Source organism: Aethina tumida, chromosome 5, assembly GCF_024364675.1.
Source record: "Aethina tumida isolate Nest 87 chromosome 5, icAetTumi1.1, whole genome shotgun sequence".
In the NCBI taxonomy this organism is placed as follows: domain Eukaryota; kingdom Metazoa; phylum Arthropoda; class Insecta; order Coleoptera; family Nitidulidae; genus Aethina; species Aethina tumida.
The window spans coordinates 17,770,067-17,797,178 of record NC_065439.1 but is presented as its reverse complement, the minus strand read 5'-3'; the positions used below and the strand labels follow the sequence as shown (position 1 = coordinate 17,797,178).

The following is a 27,112-nucleotide window of genomic DNA, read 5'->3' as shown; positions in this document are numbered from 1 at the left end:
ATAATAATTATTATTTTATATGTACTTGATTTATTATTCAATTCAATTCTAAGATTATTTTCAAAAAAAAAAACATTATATGTCAGAATTTTAAAATTTTAGGTATATTTTGAAATGTTGACACTTGAATAACTAGTTCAATATAAAAATCAATTTAATTTTGAAAAATAATTAATATTAAAAATTAAAACAAAATGACACTAATTAGGTGCCTAAACAGTTACTTAACATTTAAATAAAATAAAATAAATCTTATATATAATAATTTAAAATTGCTTAACAGAAATTAAATTATTTGGAAGATATTTTTTATACTAAGTAATATTATATTAAGTAATATTAATAATAATAATAATTAATAATAATAGTATTTTGGATGGCAAAAAAATAACTAATTAAAATTTTGAAATTTTGAATATTTGACTAATTAATTACCCATAAAAATCAATTTAGTTTCGTAAGATAAATAATATAAAACAAAATAAAACTAATTAACCGTCTGAAAAGTAATTTAGCATTTAAAAATATTTTTATTACAATTTTATACAATATTAATTTGCTTAAAAGAAGCTTTTATTATTTGGAAGTTTTTTATAATACGTAAAATATAAATATTGCAACAATATTTTGAATGGCAAAATTAATTAATTAATTAAAATAAATTTTTGTATTTTTTGAAATTTTGAATATTTAACTCATTAATTACACATAAAAAACAATTTAGTTTCGTAAAATCAATAATATTAAAACAACACGAAAATATGGCAATTTATATAGTTTAAATTTGCTTAAAAGAAATTTTTTATTATTTGGGTTTTTTTTTAAATAATAAGTAAAATATAGATAATTCAATATTTTGAATGACAAAATTAATTAATAAAAATAAATTTTTGTATATTTTGAAATTTTGAATATTTAACTCATTAATTACACATAAAAAACAATTTAGTTTCGTAAAATAAATAATATTAAAACAAAACGAAAATATGGCAAGTTATATAGTTTTAATTTGCTTTTTAATTATCTGGAATTTTTTTTTAAATAATAAGTAAAATATAAATATAGCAGCATTTTGAATCGGAAAAAATTAATTAATTAAAGTAAATTTTTGTGTATTTTGAAATTTTGAGTATTTGACTCATTAATTACACATAAAAATCAATTTAGTTTCGTAAAATAAATAATATTAAAACAAAATAAAACTAATTAACTGCCTGAACAGTAATTTAACATTTAAAAATATTTTATTGCAATTTTATATAGTTTCAAAATGCCTAAAAGAAATAAATTATTGGGAGAATTTATTTTAATATATAAGTAAAATATTAATATATCAGTATTTTTAAATAACAAAATTTATTTAATTGAATTTAATATCTATATAGTTTTTAATTTTGAGTACTTTAATAATTAATTATTATGTAATTAGCATATAAAAATAGATTTACTTTCACAAAATAAATTAAATTTAAAAAAAAATGAAAATGTAACTATATCTCTGTGATTTTATGCAGTTTTAAAATGCTTATAGGAAATGTTTATTACATAATGATAACTAAAATATAAATATATTAATATTTTTAAATAACAAAATTTACTAATTAAGGTAAATTTTTGTAATTTTGTATTTCTTGTTCGTAAAATAATTAATTTAAAAACAAAATGAAACAAATTTAACACTTGAAAATATTTTTATTACAATATTGTACCGTACTAAAATGATAAAAGAAAAGAAATTTTAATTATTTGGAGATTTTTATAATAAGCAGTTTCCGCTAGAGCTAATTTGTCAATTAGGTTGGCCATGCAATAAATGTCTATACACGCGAACCGGGTTATGAACTTTTTTAATCAACTCGGGACTTTTAGAAAATAGTCGGAGTCTGTTTAATTTTATATTAGATTTGCCGGTGTCACTTAATTAAATTGAGTCTGGAGACAAAACTGGCGAAAAACTTGCAACGAGATGCAGTTTCAATAGTTTAATTTACATAAAACTGTTTACATCCCCCTTTTTAAAAGGGCTGAAACGTTATTAAAAATTTAATGGAAAGTACAACATTATTTACCCTGTTACGGATGGTAGTGCAGTTCTATTTCGGTTGGGCGCCGTATATTATTAACTTACCCGGATTTAACACCGCTCGCAGAAAAAAAAATGGAGAGTCTGCCGGCAATTAATCCACGTTCCCGGCTCTAATCTAATTTGCAGTTGTCGGCGACGATAAAATAAAATGCGTGAATCCTGAAAGGCGACCCAATAAAAACTTGCCGGATATTAAATTACAAATAACATTGTGTAAAGTCAGAATAAATTTATAACCGGCCCGAGGAATTTAAAAAAAAAGTCCGATTTGTGCTTACGAGGTTGACGTAAATTCACTCGCTAATTGCAATCCTAAATAAATATAATATAGGGAAAAAGTTAACGGATTCAAGTACTGAATTTCCTGAGAATTTTGTGTGATTAACGCAATTGAAACGCAACGCCGTTAAATTTAACAGCTCAGGAGTTTTGAATAATACCATAAAATTAAAATGTTGGACCGTCTAGAAGCTGACCATAAATCCTTTACTGGCACTAAACTGCGGATCTAGCAATAATAATAAAAATTTCACAGGCGTTTTATCATAATGGAATTTATTTATTAAATATTCACAAAAATTATGCCGTTTAAATAACTTAATGAATAAGAATGGTTGTGTGAATAATTTTATATTTTTTAGGCAGAGGAAGTAAAATATCATCATTCCAAATTTTTCAAAATAACTTTGAATTAAAACAAAATGAAACTAATTGTCTGAATAATTAAATGCCTGAACAGTAATTTCAGTTAAATTTGTTTGTTATAATTACAATAGAATAAATTATTTTTTACAAAATAAATATGGATACAATTAGAGTACATTTTTGTGTTGTATTGTAATTTTAAGTACATACTTGAATAATTAATTGAACATAAAAGTCACATTAAATCAAGTTATTTCATACTAAAATAATTAAAATTTAATGCAACTAATTAAATAATTAAAATCCTGAATAATGCAATAATAAAATCATACACTATTCGAGTTAATTAAACTAAAATACATTAACCTAGCAACATTAATCAATAAATATGTTTTTATTAAATAAACACGTCTATTAGAGAAAATAAGTACGGATATAATTGAATACAATATTGAGTATTTCCTCTAAAAACGATTTGACAAAAGCTGCCGTTCTCATGATTTAATGGCACTAATCGCAGTTAATCAAAAACTAATAATGGTTTGCCGAATTCAATAAATGGGCCCAAAACGGCTGTAATAAATTCCCGTTTGTGATTTAAGAGTGGCCCCGGGGTCGTTTATGTTAAACTCAAAAATATCCTCATCATTAACAAAATCCAAAACTTCCGTGGAAAAAAGCCCTCCACGACAATAGACAAAGTTAAATAATATATGGGGTGGTCCATTGTGTACCTAAATGCACCGGGGTCTACGGCTCAGACCTACTTTCGTTAAAATCCAACCGTAGATTGTATGGAAGATATTTACACAAAGTGAGAGCTTTTCACTAAGAAAGCTCACGGCAATAGGGTCTGTCATTCACAAGAACAATGTCTGATGAGTATCATGCGTGGGCTTTCCAAACGGGGAATGGAAACGTAACGAAAGTCCGATTCTTTCAGCACAGACAGTCGAGTATGTTAAATAATTATGTGTATTCTTGTATTTTTTTCCTATGTTTTATATGACGGCGAAGAGGGTGCAGTTCGCAAGAGGCAATTTAATTACGGCCACTCGCAACTAGCCTCATTAACTTTACGCGGTTTTCGCAACAATCTATTTTTCATTTCGATAATGCATAGCAATCCAATTAATTTTCTTTAGTGGTGCACTTTGCTTTTATTAAAATTGCACACAAAATTATAATGTTTCCAATTAATACCGGAATAGATTTATAAATATTGTTTTATACAAATTTAGTTATATATTTATTTATTTACTATAAAACAGTTTCACATTTTAATAAAACATTTGTGTTATATAAATATGGCAACACAATTATTAATAAGGAATTAAGTATTAAAATATTTCCTAAAATAATTTTTTATTAAAAAAATAAAAAGTTGTAGTTCTAATATTCGTTATATACTTTTGTTTAAAAATTTAGAAAATTGTCATTATAAAAATATCCTATTATTAAAATATTTTATGGAAAAGTGATAACAATTTTTTTTGTTAAAAAATAATAATAATAATAAATTTTTTTGAATTATAAAATTAAGTTAAATGTAAAATTTCTTAAAAAAATATGTATTAAAATTTATATATGCATTTAAAATTTGAAAATTTTTCTAAATAATACATATTTTTTATAATAATAAAATATATTAACATTTACTAAAAAAATAAATAATATATTATATAATTATATAAATTTATATTTAAATATAAAATTTAAAAAAAAATGATTTAAAAATAAATTTAATTTAAAAAAAAAAATTAATTATTTAAAATTATTATTAAAATATTTTTGAATATAAATTATTTTTTTAATTAATCAAATCATATTTAACTTTTTAAATTTTTTTAAAATAAACTTAAATTAATTAAATTCTATAATTATTAAAAAAAAAATTCTAGAACATAGGTAGCAAAATTTTTAATTAAAATAATAAATAAAATATTTTATTTTATTATATAATTACAATAATAATTGATACTATTTTCCTGTATAAGGATAACCAAATTTTTAATTAAATAAATATTAAATACGAAAGTTTGTTGAATTAACAAAATCAATTGTATAGTTTTAGGTTTAAAATTTGAGAAAATTGCTTTCAAAATAAATTTAAATTAATTTAAATTTTTTCTACATATATTCATTTATTTTTAAAATATTTTCTAGCAAAGAAAAACTTTTTTTGAACTACCAAAATTATCCTAAATTAATTAAAATAAGTTAAAAATCTCTTTTAAAGTAACAATAACATTGTTTTCAAGCTTTAATATATTGGAAACATTGAAACTGGTGAAAATATTTTTTATTTGAGGTACAGTTTTAATCTTTTTTATACAAATATTACGATCTGAAAATACTTAGTTGTAACAAGTTTTCTGAGTAAATTCAGATTTTAATTTTCAGAATAAATAATGCTAACACATGAAAAAGTTTAAAATTTATGTCGTTTACTGCTCAATTTGTAATCACTTGGGTTTAGTTCAAAGTAAATTTTATTTTATGTGTCAAAATATCAGTAAAATGTAACATAAACATCATTTCGTCATCCACTTTAAGAAAACATTGCGGCGTGTTTTATCGCCGACAACTCAGTCCTAAATAAACCATCGAAAAAATAAAATATAAACCTCATTTTTTTCAGTCAGTTTCTTAATCGACTTAATCGAGAAAAATATTGTACGTGGTTTAATATCGATAGAATTGATTTGTAAATAAAGCAAAGCCGTGCTAGTTCTTAATACACCATAAATTGGTTGCGAAACGTTTGGCGTTTGGTTGCAATCCGTAATAAATATTAAGTAAAGGCAATTGAATTTTATTGGCTTCGGGTAACAGTTATTTAATTTTTCGTGAGTATATAAAAATCAATTTACAGCTTTAGAGACGTTCGGCTGGCGATAAATTACACGGTATCTCAGCTGCAGACTTGTGTATGTTAATAAAACTGATAAAAAATATCGGGATATCGTGATGCCTGGTAGTGATTTATCTATCAATTATGGTAATTTTCTCAATAATATTTCAAAGGTCGGAGCCGAAATGGTTAACAATTGCCCTGTTATTATGGGACGTATGAATATGGTACCGTATTTTTAGTCAATTTGTAAACCCCTTCAGAAAGTTTTCCACAAATTGCTCTCGCATCATCCACGATATTCACGTGGCCCCGAATTTATTTATTCCAGTCGCCCTTCCTCCGTCTAATAATGCGGATAATGGAGTAAATAAGTAAAATGGGATGGATTATTGGGACACTGCCATGAATAGAAACCCGCACAAATGTAAATAAAACCATTATTTGAGGCCACGTTGTCACATTGATTCGTTCCCCCCGTTGGCTCATCGGTCCAAATTTAACTCCTATCAAATGTTGGAGATCTAACAAATTAGTTTCCAACAAATTGACAATGCGGACAGACACAAAATATTACGTTTTACTTTATATCCGCATTCTGGAAGTTTCACAAGCTGTTATTTTTAACGATACGTGAAAACTTGTGAATTTATCGTTTTAAATTATAAACAACTTGTTCACCGTCACGTATTTATTATCCATAAAATATTGTCCTGACTAAGTAATGTCACCGTTGTAACAAATTGCTAATATGCACGTAAAACTTGTTTATTACAATAAACAGATTGTAAAACTTAATAAAAAGCTAAACATTTCAGATGTCTTTCCTTGATTCTTTTTGATTTTAACAAATTTAATGTAGAACTTGAATAAAAGTTGTTCGATTCGATTCTTATATTTATATGTTTCTTTAATTCTAATAAATAAAAATATTGATTGGATTTTAGTTTTTACGTATTTTATTATGAAATTAAATTTAGTTTTTTTTTTTAAGTCTAAATATTTTAAATAAATTTATTTATTCTGTATGCAATTCAACATTTTTATTTAAAAACAAATAGTCTAATTCTTGAATTTTGATAAATTTAGTTTAAAATTTAACAATTTATGCAAAATTCCAAAAAAAAAAGAATATTGGAATAGTTTTTTTCAATGTTTTTACAAGTCATTTTATTTTGTGACTCAAATAAAATTTTGTATTTAAAAATATACAAAATTAATTCTTTAATTCAATTCATAAATTTTGACAAATTTTAACGTAAAAATTGTATAAAAAAATCTTCAAAAATGGATTTCTTTTTTATTTCTATTAAATATTTTTTATATATTTGTATAATTCTAATAAATATATTTTTTATACACTTTAATTTAGAAACTAATTTTAAAATTCAGATTAAAATTTGTCAATTCGAAATTAAAAAAAATATATAAATAAAATTATTTTTTAATTATCTGTATTTTTACAAAAACGTTTAATTCTTTAATACAATTCATTTTTTTGAATTGAAAATGAATATTTATTTAATTCATGATCTTTCATAATTTAGACAAATTTTAACTTAAAAACTGAATAAAAAATTTTTCAAATATGGATCTATTTTATATTAGAGTTGGATTTTTTATTTGTATAGATTGAAATTCAATTTGGAATTTTGTTTAAAATTTAACAATTTATTTTGTAATTCATCTTATTTTTTTATTTAAAAATGCATATTTGTTTAATTCATAATTTTGATGAATGATTACGAAGAAATTAATTAAAAATCTTCATTCAAAATTCATTTTTTATTTTGATTAGAATGTTCTATTTACATATTTGTTTTAACATAGAAATTAATTTTAAAATTTAGTTTAGTTTTTCTAATTTTCGATGTGTTCAAATCGATTTATTTATTCTTTAATTCAAGTTCAAGTTTTACTTAATATATACATACAAATATATATTTAATTCATCATTTTTACAAAATAGAAAAAAAAACAATAAATTTTATTTATTTACACATATTACGATGAATTAAATTTCAAATTCCGAATAAAATTGAGAAGAAATTTAATAAATAAAATCTTAAAAATTTTATTTTGGATCTAATTTTTTATTCATAAATGAATATTTATTTAATTTTTTTAAATGCATTCATTAAATTTTGAAATTTTTAGACATTTTATTTTTTTATATACAAATGTATAGTTATATTTTTTTAATAAATATAAAATTGGTTGTTTTTAGTTTTATATATGTTAAGGTAGTAATTAAATTTCAGATGTAGTTTAAAATATAACTAAATCAGTCATTTTTACGAATTGATTTATTTTCAATTCTCATTGAAATTTTTTTATTAATGAAAATTAAATACTAATTGTTTTTTTATTATTTCTATATATTGAAATGTAGAATTTAATTTTAAAATTTAACCATAAATACAAAAAAAATATACATAAAACGTGTCCGTTTATTGTTAAAACTTGCGACGGGACCACTGTTAATGAATAAAAAAGCAAAAAATTCCTATAATTAAAATCAATATGCGGACAGAAACAATTTCATCATCAAACACAAACCGTTGACAAAACAAAACAAAAACTAGATAAACAAATACCACTATTGACCTGGAAACCATTTAAATTAATTAATTTAATTTAATTAAAATCCATCCTGTACCAAGCGAAAATCGATGTGAACCAAACTCAAGAGGGGCCACATAAACATTTGCCGCAATCAGGAAACGGATTAAACCCGGACGTAATGCAACGATTAACTGCGCTGCTCAAGGTTTAAAAATCACGCGGCCGGACACTTTTTGAATTATGGACCCGCGGCGTCACTTAAACCCGGGAATTATGTCCGTCAAATCCGGAATGCCGATTTAATCCTCGAGACGCGTGTGTGTGGTTTATGCGGCAGTAAAAAAGGGGATAATAACGCATAAATACCGATATCCCTTGCGTAATTGCGCCCGGCCGTATTTCACGATTGTCTGTCTTGGAAATTCGAAAAGTTGAAGAAAAAAAAAAAACCGATTAAATCGCGACGAAAAAGCTCAAGACTGCGAAATTAAAATGAGTGAAGGTGTTTTATCGGCGGAAGAATTTCGAGATGTCTTAAAGGTCCCCGATGATCATGTTTTTTTCATTCCGACGCGATCCCTTAAGAAATTGGAGTCGGAAACGGTTCTATTATGATTCCACGTCCTGTTCGCCTTATTTATTTGTTGCCTTTAGAGTGTTGGAATTCAACGGGCGGCGTAGCCCAGTTTCGAGTTAAATTCAGTTTATAACGGTAATGCACTTGAGCTGCAGCTGAATTAAAATTTAGTGGAAATTGCTCTATAAAACCGGCGTTATAACAAATGCCTTTGATGTAACAATCATTTACTCTTTGCCCAGACTTTGCGGCTCCTCGCGGCACTAATCTCAATTTAGCGACACATTTTATGCCAATAAAGCCTCCGCCACGGTCATTTATTAATTCTTAACGGTGTTACCGGTGGCCTAAAAAACCACTTCTGGCTTTTTTTCTCGGGGGCTAAATTAAGGTTGAACAATGAACATCCTGTTTTAGCAGGACCCGTCGAAATTACCAATTTTATCTCCATCTAATTCGTGCTAATAATTCATTAAGCACTCTGGGGGTCTTGGTTCGGCGATTCGCATAAAATTTTAACAAAATTTACCTTCGGATAGCTGATAGAGCACGCAGACACGAATCCAATCGGGCACATTAACACCATGGAACGGAATTCAGGGAAGTAGTAACGTCGCCGAATGATTTGTGCTGATTTGGAAGAGATTTTTTTAAAACTTTTTGTTCACAAATACAATAATTGCATCAAAAATTGTTTAGCTAAAATATTTTGGAGTTATTAATTTTTGTAAATAATGTAAATTTTAGTTCCACATAGCTAGAGAATATTGAAAACTATTTTTATGCTTGAAATTCAATTTTGTGAATAAATATTTTAATGCATGCTTTTATAAATCATTTTTTTCGAAATTTTCCTATTCATATTTATAGAACTTTAGTGAATAAATGACCAACTGTTTATTAATTGAAAATTCTATTTTTTATGTACATATAAATATAAAATCTCTAAAAAATCGTTTTTTTTTTAATTTTTATTTTGATTTAATTTTTTTATATACAACGTTTATTTGGTTAATGTTAATAAGTAAAAATTCTTATTGGTTTTGTATTGCTTTATACATTTTAACGTATAATTTAAAATCTAACAACAATTATAAAATCTCATAAAAATTGATTTTCCATGTTAACGTTTTTACAAATTTATTATTAATTTTTTGAATTATTTTATACAAATAAATATTTATTCAATTTTATTTAAAAAAAATACTGATATTGTTTAGAATCACGGCTATAAAAAATTGAGCTATCGACAATTCTTTTTTTTTTTCAAAATATTCTGCGTGTTAAAGATTTGATTTTGATCGAGTAAATTGTATTATTAATTATATATCACAAAAGATGAAAAAATCAATACTTTTTCATTTTTAGGTTGATAAAAAACTTGTTTTGGTCAATTGAAGAAAAATCAAAATGTCTTAGAGAAAAATTAATTTTAAATTTAAATACTGACTTTTGAGGTTTATCCTTTTTATGAAAAAAATACTGTATGTCTATTTTTTTCAGAAAGCTTATCAAAAATAAATTTAAAAATAAATAAATAACAATTCAATAATGTAATTTTTAAATTTTGTATGATTTTTTGAAAATGCAATTTTTATTAAATTTAGTAAAAAAAATATTTATTTATTTTTTCTCATTTTTTTTTTTTTTTTAATACTCTATTTTTAAAATACAATTTCGACTGAAAAAAAAGTTCAATTAATATACTGTTTTTCAACAACAGATAAAGTTATATTTATTATGGATTGAATTTATTGTTTAAGTTTTATTATTGAAAATACAAATTATTAATTAATTGATTTTATGATATTGTTTATTTAAAAAATATCGTTCATTAAAAAAAAGCTATTTTTTATGTTTGAATTAATAAATGTGTTTTTAAAAATTTCAAAAAATCAGTATTTTTTGAATTTAAAATTAATTTTTCTCTAAGAATTCATTCAAGGATATTGACAATCTTTTTTTTTTTTGATATTCTATCTTTGATTAACTTTTTGAAAAAAAAGGTTAGGTTAGGTATATATTTCTTTTTTTTTTAATGTCATAAAAATTAATAAATTAATTTTTCTTTAAGAAATCTTATTTTTTACTTTATCAAAACATATTCTTTAATTCGCTGACGAGTAGAATATCTTAAAAAATATTTTAAAATGTTTTTTTGATTTTTTAAAGCCAAAAATATGTGTTTTTATGTGTTTTAACATAGAAATTTAATTACAGAGATCATTCTTTATTATATTATATACAAATAAATATTTATTTACTTTTATTTAAAAAAATACTGATAATTGTTTAGAAACGGACATAAAATATTGAGCTATCGACAATTTTTTTTTTCAAAATATTCTGGTTATTAAAGATTTGATTTTGATGTTTATGTCTATTTTTTTCAAAAACCTCGTCAAAAATAGAATATTTAAAATAAATAAATAAATAAATAAAATTCCAAAAGAAATTTTGGAATTTTTCGTGAATTTTTGAAAATTTTGGAATTTTTATTAGATTTAATAAACAAATATCTATTTTTTTTTTCATTTTTTTTTAAATACTCTATTTTTAAAATACAATTTCGATTAAAAAAAGCTATTTTTGATGTTTGAATATATAAATATGTATTAAAAATAACAAAAAAATAGTATTTTTTAAATTTAAAATTAATTTTTCTCTAAGATGTATGTATGTATGTATGTATATATTGATAAATAAACAATGGTTTTTTTGATTTTTTAAAGCTAAAAATATGTTTTCATATGTTTTAACATAGAAATTTAATTTTAGAGATCGATCTTTATTTATTTTGAGTCGAATTTCTATATAACAAATGAATATTTGTTTAATTGAATAAAAATATTGATTGTTTTTTATTAATTTTATATATTTTTTGGTGTCGGTTTTAATTTGAAAGTAGTTTGTAATACTTCACGTTTTTACAAATGTATTTATTTTTTTGTTTTGACTTGAAATTTATTTACTAACTGATATTTGTTTAATTCTAATAAATTAAAAAACAGTTTTAATTATTTTTTTCATTTTTTAAATATAAGTAGATATGAGATTTAAAATTTAATTAATGTAAACGAAATATAATTTTATACACAAGTTTTAAATATATTATTTTCTAGTATTTTATGTGTTTAAATACCTACTTTTCATTAATCATTTATTCAATTCCAGTTTATGTTTATGCACTAAAAACAACCTGGTGACTTTGTAGTAAAATATTTTGGCATGTCACTTATTTTGGTACAGAATACTGTTTCAATTTTGTGTGTGTTCCCGTTATCTCAACAGTTCCTTCATAAAAATATCAACATATTTGCGAATTCCTAGGAAGGAGAACGCATCTAATAAGTCAAACATTATCTTTGGACAGTTGTGTCGGGCGGTGATACGGGAATATTCTCGGTATTCTACAAGAGCACATGCATTAAGTAAAGATAACAAGTTTAAACATAAGTCGGTGTTTGTACTCAAAGTTTCCCGCAAATCACTTATTTTGCATACGATAGCGTTTATACATATTTATAACCGAAATATTACTACGCCAGTAGTCCACATGATACACTGAGTAGTCCAGGAAGGCGAGTAACTTTTCGTTAACGCGTTTAACAGTACCATAATCAGGTCGAAAATTGTATTACATAAATGCGTTAAGATTATGCTAATTGAAACTAATGCAATTTCTTTGTTCGACGACGATAAAACTATTTTTAGTCTTTGTTTCGTTCCCCTAAGCACGTAGCACGCGGGATAACCATCGCCGAGTCGACCGAATTATTCACTAATTTTAATAAATCAGGATTTTTGATGTGCGGCGGATTGCGATTTTTATTTTTATTGCGGCCGCCAGTAAGTTTCCTTCCCATTATTTTTAATTAAAACGAGGATTTCAGCGCACACACACACACAAACAATTACTCGATACAGACGAAATCCGTCATTTGGGCGCTGTCTTAATTCATTTCGAAATTCTAATTTCGGTTGCGGATCCTACGAAAATACATCGGATGTATCTTCGGTGACAGCACAAAACGATATATTTCAAGCGGGGATTTTGTCGCTTTAGTTTTAGCTTTCAGCGCCTGGGCGAACGATATGTGTCTTAATTTGTGCTGGATTAACGCGGAGCTTTCGGCGTAAATATTTTACAGGAAACACACGGTGTAGTATCCCGGTTGAAATTCATTAAGATATAATTAATCATTTTTATGGACGTCTAATTGACAATTAAAATAAATAAACGGGACGATATAAAATAAATTAGTGGGTTAATGTATTCGGGGCCGCTAATTACTGTTTCGACGGCACAATCGATTTTTCGATTCCCATCGTTTCGTGAAAACGTCGTAAAATGGAATAGAGAACGGGGTGATTCAGTTTCTTTTTTTATTTATTTATCTTGGGCGTTTTTAAAATGAAACAATTCCGGAGAATGATATTTAATGACTATGAGAACATGCCAGATGTTGGTTTGTTGCCAGTGAATTTTTATTGGTGCGGACCACACAAAGTGGATCTGTAGAAAAAACATATATACATATTACGTGGCGTGAAAAATGTATAAATATTTGTTAAATTTGCCGGAGAAACGACAAGCGTTATCGACACTTCCGTTCTGAAATTTCATGTGGCTATTCGTCATTTATTTTTCTTGTTTTCGCTTGAAATTGTATAAAATTTATAAACTAATGAAACTATTACACATTAATATAAACATTCTAATATTTTCATTTCATTTAATTTGCTCAGAGATATGAAAGTAATAAAATGAGGAAATGTAAAGTTTTGAGAAATATAAACGTTATAATTTTTTAACTGTGGCAAAAATTTAATTATATTATTTCGACAAGAAAATTTTATCAGAAAATTACCAGTGTATATGTTAAAATTAGAAAAATGAAAAGAAATTAAAAATAAATAAATTTTTAATTTAATTTTTAAAAACTTATAAAATAAGTAACCTAGTAACCTTTTTTGAAAAATATATAGTTAAATTCATAAAAGTTCCCAAATATTAATTTTATCCAAATATAGAAATTATAAATAATTTTTAGGTTTATTTAGTCTTCTTTAAAAAGAAAAAAAAAACTGAAAAATTGAATCCTTTGGAGATATAAATTAAATAAATTAAAAGAGTCATTTTTATAAAAAATTTAAAGACCTAAATTTAAAAGTTATTTTATTTTATTCACAAATTTAATGTATATTTTAAATGACAGTTTTTTTATGTTGTAAGTTTAGAGAGAAATATAAATATTTAAATTTTTAACAATAAATAACAATTTGAAGGGAAATAAGCATATAAATTTATATTAAAAAGAAATATAGAACAAATTTTACAAATTTAAATAAAAATATTTAATTTTAAATAATTTAATTTATTTTTTCAAATTACACTTAATTTTTTTTCTGATTGCAAAACATTTTTAATGCTTACCTAAACGAATTCAAAAATAATTTTACAATTTATTCAGGTTTATAATAATTATAAAGTTTAATAACAATAGATATTTGAGAAGACAGTGAATAAAGTTCAAAATAATCTTTTAATTTTTAAATGAATAGATAGTAATAGTAATTTCCATGGAAATAGACATAAAATAATAATAAAAATTATGAGTATTTGATTTTTGAGTTTATTTGTAGCTTCTAAATTATATGTGAAAGTTTCTTTTAAATTTTTATTTCTTCTTTTTTTCTTTTTAAATGTTATAATTTTATTTGTTTAAATGAAATATTGGAATGAAAATTACAAATTATTTTTATCATTTATAGTTTTTAAATTTGATATAATAATGTTCTTAAAAATTAATTTGTTGTATTTCACTAAATAATTTAATTTATGTTCCCAAAGATTATAAACTTGATAAAAAATTTTACGTTTTATTTGTTTTGTTTCCTTTCTAAATTTTATAATTATTTACTAACAAATAAAAAATAATTATACTATTCAAAAATATACAATATATACGTTATAAAAAAATGCATAGTATTTAAAGAAAAAATGATTTTTAATGTTAAAGGTGCCTTCAATAAAGTCATATTGAAAAATATTGAAAAGGAAGTTATATTAATTATTTTGATGCATTTGTATTTTAATTTACTTAATTTATTTTTCAAAAAATTGAAAATTTAGTTTGATTTTTTGAAGAATTTTTTTCTCTTTTTTTTCTTGTTAAATGTTTTTTTAATAATTAATTAATTAATAAAAATAGGTATAGTCGATAGAACATAAAGAAACAAATTATTTTCTTATTTTTTATTTTAAAATTAAATATTGAAATTAAAATTATGGATTATTTATGGTTATTAAGTTCTATTTAATTTTTTTTTCTTTTTCTAAATACATTAATAATTTAGCAATAAATTTCAAAGTTAATTTGTTGCATTTCATTAAATATTTTAATTTATATTTCCAAAGGTTGAAAGCTTGTTTTTTTATTTTTCTAAATATTGTAATAATTTACAAATAAATTTTAGAATTAAATTGTTTTATATCATTAAATAATGTAATGTATTATATCTCTTAGAAAAAATTTTAGTGAAAATTATTAATTATTTTTTAATTTACTTAATTTAAATTGTGAAAGAATATTTGTTATTTTCCTTTTTTTGTTATTGAATTTCAATAAATAATATAATATAATAATATATCTTTTAGATAATACTGGATGGAATTTAAAGAGAAAATTCGTATTAAAAAAAAATGAAAAAAATAAGATTTATGCTTATTTAGTATTATCATATTTACAGTATTTTATTAAAAAATATGGATAGTTTAGAAAAATGTGTATAAAATTTTAAATAAACATTGGAACTAAATTTTATACAATTTATTAACACAAAAACATTCTTTCATGTTTGTTTTTCCAAGTTTTATCCACTCATATACAGAATAATTCAGTCAATTACCCAGCCATTGAAAACTTTGGTAACACAATACAAAATCCAAACAACCCCCCCTAAAAAAGGGCCAGAAATAAATCATCTGACACTACTTATTTCTAAATCTTTTGAAACTTGAGATCACCTACGTCCCGCTCGTGATTTCGTACTCTCATCGGCCTTCGAGCCGTGTTGCCCAACGGTGTACGGTTTTGCAAAAATATCAGCTGTCGACTTAACGCGCCCCGTTTCTCTCCGTCCCGCGCACCGTCTGAGCCGGTTGCATCGGGACCAGCTGAAGGAAACATCAAATAAAATAACTTTTCGTCGTCTGAGGCATAAATAAACCGAACGCTGATATTACACCCGGAGCGCGAGGGTGTCGGGACCGTATTGTTTCTTTGGCGGGGGTTCCACTAACGATATGTCAAATTACTGTCGTGCCGTTGTCACGGTGTGTTAGCTGCAGACGTGGATGTTAAGTAAATGTTTACTGGTAAAAATTGGTGCAGTGGATTTAATGCCGGCAAACGCTAACGTTGCACATGAACGTCGTAAAATCTTTCGTAAACGGAAATATTAAAATGGGCGGGGTGTTTGTTTAATGATCAGAAATTACGGTTTGCTCGGCCGTTAATAAATGTCTTGGAAAAAATTACGACAACTTTCTGAAAGTCAAACCGTTCGGAATTATGTTGTTTTAATTGGTGGAAAAAAAAGACGAAAGAAAAGTGGGGAAAGCGTTTGAATAAATTGCCGTAATTTCTCCCTTGTTTCGTTGTTATTATTATATTATGCAAACCGTTTCACTGCTTACTCTAAACTGTTTGTTTGCTTTCAGGTCACGCAGGTGCAAAATTGTGAAGAATAGAAAGATAGAGCAGCATTTGGGGAAGTAAGTACACGCAACCATTATCAACTATTAGACACAATTATCGTATCATACATCTTGTTTGGACGATGAACATCTGCTACCGCAACAATTATTGGGTCAAAAAACTGAATAATTAATGCCACAGCATCTACGACCTTTCAATCCTCATAGAGCAAACAGCCATGCGAACCAATGTAAATAAGACGTTAATTTAGAGCCGTTTTATTCCATGACTGAGCGGCACAATACATAAAATAAACTGGTGTCAATTGTACAACTCTTGACCTTCGTGGATTGAGACCGTGCAGATGGATTTTATGACCAATTGGTCAGATGTGTAGACGACACAAGATTATTGTATTTTGCTATATTCGAAAATGGTTGTGGCTTAATGGGACCATTAAGGAATAGGAGTTTGGGATTTTATGAACTTCATGCAGAATTTTTGGCTTTTATTTTAAAATTCTAAAAAGACAGGGCAAATGTAAATAAAAATATATGATTGTAAGCTCAGAATATAAATGGAGGAAATGTAATTGATTTATTTTATTAGACATCTAAAAAGTACTTTGAAACGATTTAAGTATTTATCACTTGAATAATTATATAGAATATTTTGCAGTGTTTTGAAAATATGTGCAGTACGACAGGACCATTATCGAATCGGATTTAACAGCTTCACGAATTCATAAACTGAATGCAGAGTTATTGGGTTTTCTTTCCTTTCTTCCCGTTACAAAACGTAAATGTGAATAAATTTATGAGTGTTGACTCAGAGACCAAAGAAGGAAATAATATTTTTTTTAAAATCTGTGCCTTTTAAATATTAGTACTTTTCACCACTTGAGAAGTTTCACAGACTAATTTTAACTCTATATTTTAGACGAATAATCTGATAAATTTATTTTAACTTCTTTTATTTCGTTTTGAAAATACTGATGATCAAATAGGAGAATTATCAAATCGTATTTATCAACTTTATAAACTCAATGCATTGGATTTGACTTTTCTCACCCTTTTTTTTACAATTCTTTACGTAAGACTACTTAATAAATGTCGATAAACTTATGACTGAGACCTCAGATTCTAAAAGAAGGAAGTATAATTGATGTATTTTGGTTAAAACTATATGTGTAAAACCGAAAAAATGTACCTTCTGGAGGTAAAACAGTTTAAGAATTTATCATCATTTGAATAGTCCCACAGAATATCCTTTGAAGAATAAATCTATACATTTATTTTAATTAAATATATTTTGTGTCGTTTTGAAAATATTTGTAGTCTAATAGGAAAATTATCAAGTCGTATTCAGTAACTTCATGAAGTCAATACAGAGAATTTGGCTTTTCTCTCTCTTTCTTTACAAAAGACTACTTAATAAATGTTTAGAAATTTATGACTGTGGCAACAGCACCTAAAAGAAGGAAATGTAATGGATATAATTTGTAAAAACTAAAAAAATTACCTTCTAAAGATAAAATAATTCAAGTTGAATAGTTCCATGGATTAAATTTAATTGAATACTTTTTGATGAAATTTGAAGATTTACTTTAACTAAATATTTCTTGTTTCGTTTTGGAAATACTTGTGGTCTAATAAGAGAAAAATAAAAATCGTATTTAGAATCTAAAAGAAGCAATATCATAGATATATTTTGTTAAATTATACATGTAAAACCTAAAAAAATTGCTTACAAAGGATAAAACAATTTGAGTATTTATCTCTTGAATAATTCTATAGATTAATTTTAATTCAAGATTTAATCATAGATTTATTTTAACTGAACATTTTTTCGTTTTGAAAATACTTATGGTCTCGTATAACCTTCATCAAATCGTATTTAGCAACTTTATGAACCCCATCTTTTCTCTCTTTTCCTTGTAAAATTCTTTACAAAAGATTACTAAGTATATATGAATAAATTTATGACTGTAAGCTCAGAGTCGAAGAGAAGGAAATGTGAAGGATTTATTTTGTTAGAAAATAAATTTATAACGTAAAATATTCGTCTTATAAAGATAAAATATTTTAAAATATTTCTCATCATATAAATAATTCCATAGTTTCATTTTGAATAAATATTTATGGTTTTGTTAAAGAAAACTCTCTAGTTTATGTTCAGCAGTAATGCACAGTAAACTGTAACATCCAATATTGTGAATTGATTTGAACATAAATTCATAAATAATTAAATAACGCGAAGGGTAGTTATGATGGAAACCGAATGAATTATTAATTAACCTGAACAAAGTGCAGTGATGTATGTGCGGTACGGAATTGGAATTCTGGCTGCGTCACCGTCCCGCAAAACATGATCTACGCCAAGGTAACGTCTCAAAGCCAACAAAACTTGACTAATGCATCACATTTCCGTAATTTATCACGCCGATATTTCTGCGGATCGCGTTTCTGTGTGCATCGGTTGGCCTGAAAATTATGTTCTTATTTTAAGTGGGGTATTTAAGTCGTCGAAACTGTATGTCTGGAATCCGACTAATTTAAAAGCCACCCAAGTTTAAAAGCTTAAATATCTTTTGAGCATTGCATCGGGAATTTAATTAATTAGCTCAGTATCCGGCGCTTCTATATCAGTTAACAGGTTTCATGTTTGCTATTTTGCAGCTTCGACGAATAAAACGGCTCAATCAGGCGGGCAACGTCGGCGAATACGGGGGCAAACCCCGGCTCTTCAAGAGAAGTCCACGCGATTTCTTTGAGCCCCCGTAGTTTTCGAGAGCGATAAAAAATATGAAATGTTCTCATACTTATCGTCAGTGCTGCATGCGGTGGATACGCGGACGCTCGCAGCACTGGCACATAAATAAATGTGAAATTCAATAGAGCCGAGAACAGTTAAGTTTGCCGGCAGTAAAAATCATTGTTTATATCTGTGTCTATAAGGTAAAACAAGTTGCATAGTTAATTTTTCCCCCGGATGATATACTCGACAGAAAATCCGTCGCCGACGACTTTTGCACGCGGAAAATATGTTGGGGGGCTTATTAGACGGAACGAATGCCGAGTCCCCGGAGCGTAATTCTTCACGTCGCCCGACGCAAAACTCGGAACGTCGAATTGATTCTTTCGTCGGCCGTTCTGTTTGTTTATCCCGGGTTTCCACGCCGTCCGACGTGCCGCGGCACCGTCGGTCCACACGTCGTTTCCGAATCTGCATCTAATGAGGCGCAGCCCCGCGGATCAAAAAACGATAACGATCTCGAACGAACGTATTCAGAACTCGCCATATTTAAAGCCGCGGCGATTCGAAATCAACAAGCCCGCTGTTCGGCTTTCGTTCACTGAACTTGGGATATTTTGCTTAGTGTCCCGGTGTTGTTCTGACGATCGCATCACCATATCACTGGCCGTGGTCCATTTCGCCGTGGCCAAACGCTCGATCATCGCTTGTGGATCGTTTGTAACTGTTGCAAAAAACAAGACAAGAGGAACGTTTTGAATAACGGTACATGTTACCATGTAATATATATCATGCTATATATGATATACATACATCTCGATATATGTCATGAAGTTGATATCAAGATTCTTAATGTATTTACTAATACTAACACGAAAGAGATTTATCGAGGTTTTATTAGCTGTCAAATTAATAATAGATGCATATATGATATCAAATATATCACTATTTGAAAAGAAACATTAAAATTTCTCATATTTAACGAGTTACCAACATTAAAGAAAACGTCACAGATTTTAATAGATTTTATATTAAGTTAGTAAACAAAAATATCAAGATATATCTCAAATCAAATATCAATATTTATGGTATGTATCGAATTTTTAATAAATGTTAATTACATAAATATCAGTAAATAAAATTTCTAATATAAGTGAAATTACCAACATTAATGGGAATTACCGAAGTTATAATAGATGTTATTTTAAATTAATAACAGACATATCAAAGGTTTACCAAGACTTTACTAGTTATTATATTAAATGATAGATTTTGATGCATATCAACACAAATATCAAAATTCCAGATATGTATTAAGTTACCAATATTAAATGTGTTTTCTTATATGTTCATAGTTGTTAAATTAGTAATAGAAATATCAATCAAAATAATGATAAATATCAATCAAAATAATGATAAATATCAAAATTCCTGATATTTGTCGAGTTACCAACATTATGATACAAACCAACATAAATATTCACCTTCTAGATACACCTCAAGTTAGTTATCAATGTTAAAGGAATTTAGTTGTTTAATTAATAATAGAAATATCAATAAATATAATGATTTATAAAAAAATAAATATCAAAATTTCTTACATTTAAAATTACCAACATTAACAACATAAAGGGGTTTACCGAAGTTGTAATAGATGTTATTTTAAATTGATACAGACATATTAAAAGTTTATCAAGAATAGTTGTTTTTGTATTAAATTAATGACAGACACAATACGATTTATATAATGAAGTATATCAACATTAATATCCAGGTTCTAGACTGGTTAATAACATTAAAAAGGTTTAGCAAGATTTTAAAAGTTGTTAAATAAATAATAAGAATATCATTAAATATAGTTGATTTATATGAAAATAAGTACCTAATTCCTGATAAATGTCGAGTTACCAACTTTAATGGAGTTTTTCGAAGTTTTAATAGATGTCATTTTAAATTAATAATATAAATATTTACCGAAATTTTTTAATAGTTGCTGTATTAAATTAATCACAGGAACTATTTCGATTTATATTATGATATATACCAACATAAATATCCATATTCCAGATATATGAATTTATCACCATTAAAAGGATTTTTTGATATTTTAATACTTGTTGAATTAATAAAATTAATATCAGCAAATATAATGATGTATATGAAAATAAATATCAAAATTCCTGCCATATATGAAGTTCCCAACGTTAATGGAGTTTTTCGAAGTTTAATAGATGTTAAATTAATAATATAAATATTTACCAAAATTTTGTAGTAGTGTTGCTGTATTAAATTATTCACAGGGACAATTCGATTTATATTATAATATATTTCAACATAAATATCCATATATATCAATTTATCAACATTAAAATGATTTTCTTATATTTTAATAATTGTTAAACTAATAACAGAAATATCACTAAAAATAATGATTTTTATGAGCATAAATATCAAGATTACTTCCGAAGTTTTAATACTAATGTTATATTCAATTAATAGTATCAGAAATATCAAATTATAACACAAGAAGAACATTGTGAGTTATATCAAGATCAACATAAATATCCATATTCCGGATATATCAATTTATCAACATTAAAAGGATTTTTTGATATTCTAATACTTGTTGAATTAATAAAATTAATATCAGCAAATATAATGATGTATATGAAAATAAATATCAAAATTCCTGATATATGTGAAGTTACCAACGTTAATGGAGTTTGTCGAAGTTTTAATAGATGTTACTTTAAATTAATAATATAAATATTTACCGAAATTTTGAAGTAGTTGCTGTATTAAATTATTCACAGGGACAATTCGATTTATATTATAATATATATCAACATAAATATCCATATTTCAGGCACATCAATTTATTAACATTAAAATGATTTTCTGATATTTTAATAATTGTTAAATTAATAACAGGAATATCACCAAAAATAATGTTTTTTTATGAGCATAAATATCAAGATTTCTTCCAAAGTTTTAATAATGTTATATTTAATTAAAAGTATCAGAAATATCATAATATAACACAAGAAGTACATTGCGATTTATATCAAGATCAACATAAATATCCATATTCCAGATATATCAATTTATCAACATTAAAAGAATTTTCTGATATTTTAATACTTGTTGAATTAATAAAATTAATATCAGTAAATATAATGATATATATGAAAATAAATATCAAATGAGTTTTAATAGATGTTATTTTAAATTAATAATATAAATATTTACCGAAATTTTGTAGTATTTGCTGTATTAAATTAATCCCAGGAACAATTCAATTTATATTATGATATATCAACATAAATATCCATCCCGATATATCAATTTACCAACATTAAAAGGATTTTCTGATATTTTAATAATTGTGAAATTAATAACAGAAATATCACTAAAAATAATGTTTTTTTATGAGCATAAATATCAAGATTCATAATATATCATATTTAATTAATAGTATTAGAAATATCATAATATAACACAAGAAGAATATTGCAATTTATATGAAGATCAATACAAATATCCATGTTTCAAATGTATATCGAATTAACTGAAATTTTAATAGTTTTATAGTAACATAATTTTAACATTTATACCTATTACAAAGAAATATGTGTTTCAAAAATTTGATATACAGTCAATATTTCAACATTTATATATTTTCAATAGTATAATAATATTTACGATCGTTGCTTTTACTCATGAAATAATGTTCGGACATTCGTACCTAGAATAACACCGGATCGGATCATCTTCCAATCAGCCGTGGTTTTTGATTTTTCATTTTAATTTCTGATAAGAGCGTAAATGGACTTGATACTGAATTTGATTGATGTACCATACAACATTAAGCACAGGTTCGTGTCGTTAAAACAAAGAATTCTGTTACATACAAAAGATAACGATCGTCTGTTGACCAAATAACATAATACTTTCATTAGCCTGAAAATGATTTCGATATCTGGACGTTTGTATGGGTTAATTGATAAAAAATTGGACACGACCAAGTGAGATATTTCGACTGTTAAGTAAATAAATGCCACATCGTCGATCACACTTTCGAAAATGCACCCGGATTGAATAATGAATGAATACTGTAGTAACACAGATAAATTTGCATTTTTCCCATTAGAATCGATACGTCGCAGTTTGGCAAGCCGATTTTTTAACTTCGCATGTAAATTGCATCGTGTACCCGAAAATAATAATAAAAAAAAGTTCGGGCTCGTTTCGGCGCTTTTTTTTTTTGTCGTTATATGAAAAGTTCTGGTTTTCAGGCAGAACTCGATCGGTGAATGTAGTAATTACCGTTCGTTAATTTAATTGGTACTCTTTCTGTAAATTAAAACTCGACAAACGTCAGTTAGTTTTCGAATTTTACGTTTCGGATGTACGTTTCGGTGGGCAACAATGACAATATTTGTTGCCGAACTGTTTTCCAGTTAAATCTAAAACTAGAACTGGAACAAAACCGACGTGAATATTTTCAGATACGAACGTGTGATTTTTTAGTTGTGTTTTAAACCAAATGTAAAGCTATGAATTGAAATAATATTGGAAACAAAACAATTTCTAGATATCAGTGCCTGGATTAGGCACAAACAATTTTCCAATTAACAAATAACTGAGATATTTTTATATACTGTTATTTTTATGATTTAATTAATTACAATTTTTTATAGTTTTTGTAATTATTTAACTGTAAGTTTGTATGTTTTAACGATTTTGTAATCTTCTTTTATGATGCTTTTCATAATTACAAATTATTTTAATTTGAACCACTGGTGTTGCATTAATTCTATTTTACCATTTAAAGGATTTTAAATTATTAACTTTTACCATTTCGTACTGATGTTTTTAAATTTCTGTACCTTTTGTAAGTAAAACTTTTACACTTTTGTTTTTCTTAATTTATTTAAGCTCGTTCTAAACTTAAACCACACTCCAAATATGTATTGGTAATTTATTTAATTTTTTTGTTTTTTATGTTGTAAATTAATTTAAGTACCTTAAAGCTGTTTTTACGACTATAAACAATATTGTCTCAAATTTTGTTCTGTTTAATTATTATTTAATTTATTTATTAACTCTTTTATTTTATATTTACACTAATAATTTTCACATTTGTACAAATTTGCAAATATACTTAATAAGTAATTTGTAATTTTTTATGCTTAATGTTATGTTTATATATAAAATTATAATTTAAAATAATCAGATATATTTATTTCTTATTTGATATTCTAATTTAATATTTTCAAACATATCTTTGAAAAAATAAAATTATAAAATAATTTTTAATGCTTAAACAAATAGAATTTCATCAATTTGATGTTTTCGTATTCTGTATTATTTTTTTTATTATAGACATAACATATTTAATTCCAAATTTATGTTTTTTTATAATTTATAAAATATTTTGTACTTTTATTTTATTTATTTTTTCATATATTTTTCATATCCTTTGAAATGATATTTTTTAGTTTAATTGATAATTGCAATTTAACTCATCTTTATAAAAAATTCTCTTTTTAAATTACACATTCGTATATTAGAAGTTATTTATTTTATTTTTTTTTTTTTTTTTTTTCATATTTTAATATGAATATATAAGGTGTTTCTAAAATAAAATATAATCTTAATAAAACTTATCTTGCAGACTCCTAAATTTAAATTTTAAAAATTGTGTTCTTATTCAAAATTTAGAAAAATTAGTCAATAGTGTAGTAGTGTAATAATATTTGAGTATTTTATTGTACTTAATTTGAAGTATTTAATATAAACTTATAGTAAAATAAATAGTACACCAAAAATATTAAATCTTGCAAAAATAAATTAATTTAACTATTTTTTATCTTTCAATCACGTATTTTATTTCAAGTGAAAATAATATTATTATCAGTTGATCTATTTTTATTTAATTTTTATAAAAGTTTTTTCAATTATTCTCATACAAATTGTTATTTTGTTAATAGATTAATAATTTTCTCGTAGTTTTGAGTATTTGTTATTATAATATAATATATTAAAATAAAAAATAGGTAATTAATGCATTAAAATTTATCTTGTGTGTATTCTATTTTTTAATTTTTTTCAAATATCAGTTTTTACTTATTAGTACTTCTTTTTTATCATCAAATTTTTGAAATACGCAGAAACATATTATTTTTAATAGTTTATTTTAATAATTAATTAACAGATAATGATTTTTTCGTAGTTTTTGAGTATTTGTTTATTTGAACTTGATTAAAAATATGTTAAAATAAAAAATAGTAAATTAAGGCTTAGAATTTTTATTTATGTTTAATTAAAATTTGAAAATAAATTCTGTTCATTCATTTTCTTTAAATACATATGAATTTTTTTCAAGTAACAGTTTTTACTTCTGTTACTATTTTTATTTTATTATCAGATTTTTTAAATTCGCAATATGATATTATTTTTAATATAGTTTATTTTAATAATAATAATAAATTGATTTTACATAAATTACTTGTGTGGTTATAATTTCTGTTTTTTTTTCACACATTAGTGTTATTAATGATCATTACTTTCCTCATTATTACATTATTTTTTATGTTTCAAAAATTACCCGACGTGAAAATATAAATTGTACGTTTGTTATTTAATAGAAAGTACAACATGTATTTGATGTATTTAATGAAAACACAGTACCGAGTTACGCATTTGCGAATATGTTAGTGCACAATTTGTAAATTCAATTTAGGTTTATTGTACATTAAAAATAGCTGTAAAAACTTTCCACGTTCCATATGGTAATCGTCATGTTGATGTTTTTAAACCATTTACCAAATACTCCGGCTTAATTAAATTTTATGCTCCTTTTATTATTCGAAATGGTATTATGTAAGCGGAAACTTTTATAACTAGCTGTTTTGAATTATTAAATGTAATTAAATGTAAATGATGCTGTTCAAACTTGATATTACGTTGAGTAATGTATTATATACATTTACAATGCAGCTTTAATTAAATGTGTGTGTTCGCAGTCTTCCTTCCATCCTTTTATTTCCATTTACGCGTCGGTAAAAAGTATTAATGCCGAGAACACGGAAATCATACGTCCGAACAAATTTTCATCGTCCAATTAGACCGTCAACAATCCAAACAGTCGTACACCGCAACATTAAAACGCGTCTATTAATCATGCGTCCCGAAACGAGACGCAATCTCGTGTGCATCTAATGGTACCGCGCGCCGGTACCGCCATGCGTCCGTTCCAAGTTGGTGTGCCCCGTGAGAAAACCGGAGCGGACCACAATGCGATTGATAACATCGGAATCATAGCCGCATGATCCGCGTCATGACAAATTCGAACGCCCTTGTTTCACGCTCACCTGCCAACGAAAACCGTCGAGGAGAAAGAACCACATCGCCTTTTTACAATGCGCCCGCTCATTTACGATTCACTCGCGATGTGTAAATCCGTTTCGTGGCCTCAAAATGCCCACTTCGTTATGACGGCGTCATACCAGAAACGTGCACTGTTAAAGGTGAGAAATTATGATAATATCGCCGAGGCATTTTTGTCGGGCACCGCATCTCGACCCCGCGCGTACAAGTTTTAGTTGTAACAACAGTCGTAAATAAAGCGTAAAACTAGGATGTAAACTAGTTGTAAGGCATTGCTCACGAAATGAGATTAGAGTGAAAGGAATTTGTGAGGAGTTATACGAACCGGGAAGTAGTTTAGTATTAGTAATACTTACTGGTATTTTAACGAATTTGTATTAGCTACATGGTTTCAATATCAATGTCGATTGGTATTCGTTGATCAGGATAAGTAAATTAGTGTTGGCATAGGTTTCCGACTGCTAGGAATTCTTCAAGTAGTTTTTTTCTGTACCGAGAATGCATTAATGAATTGTAAGAACGCTTTTAAACAAATA

At 25.5% G+C, this 27,112-nt stretch overlaps 1 protein-coding gene across 2 annotated transcripts in view; it reads left to right on the top strand.

The window, feature by feature from the left end:
- Positions 1 to 27,112, top strand: part of LOC109600839 (rho guanine nucleotide exchange factor 10) — a 154,185-nt gene that overhangs the window by 8,523 nt on the left and 118,550 nt on the right. For both annotated transcript variants that reach the window (XM_049968152.1, XM_049968151.1), the window contains exon 2: positions 16,454 to 16,507. The gene's annotated coding sequence lies outside the window, so the exon portion shown is untranslated. The remainder of the gene's footprint in view (positions 1 to 16,453; positions 16,508 to 27,112) is intronic.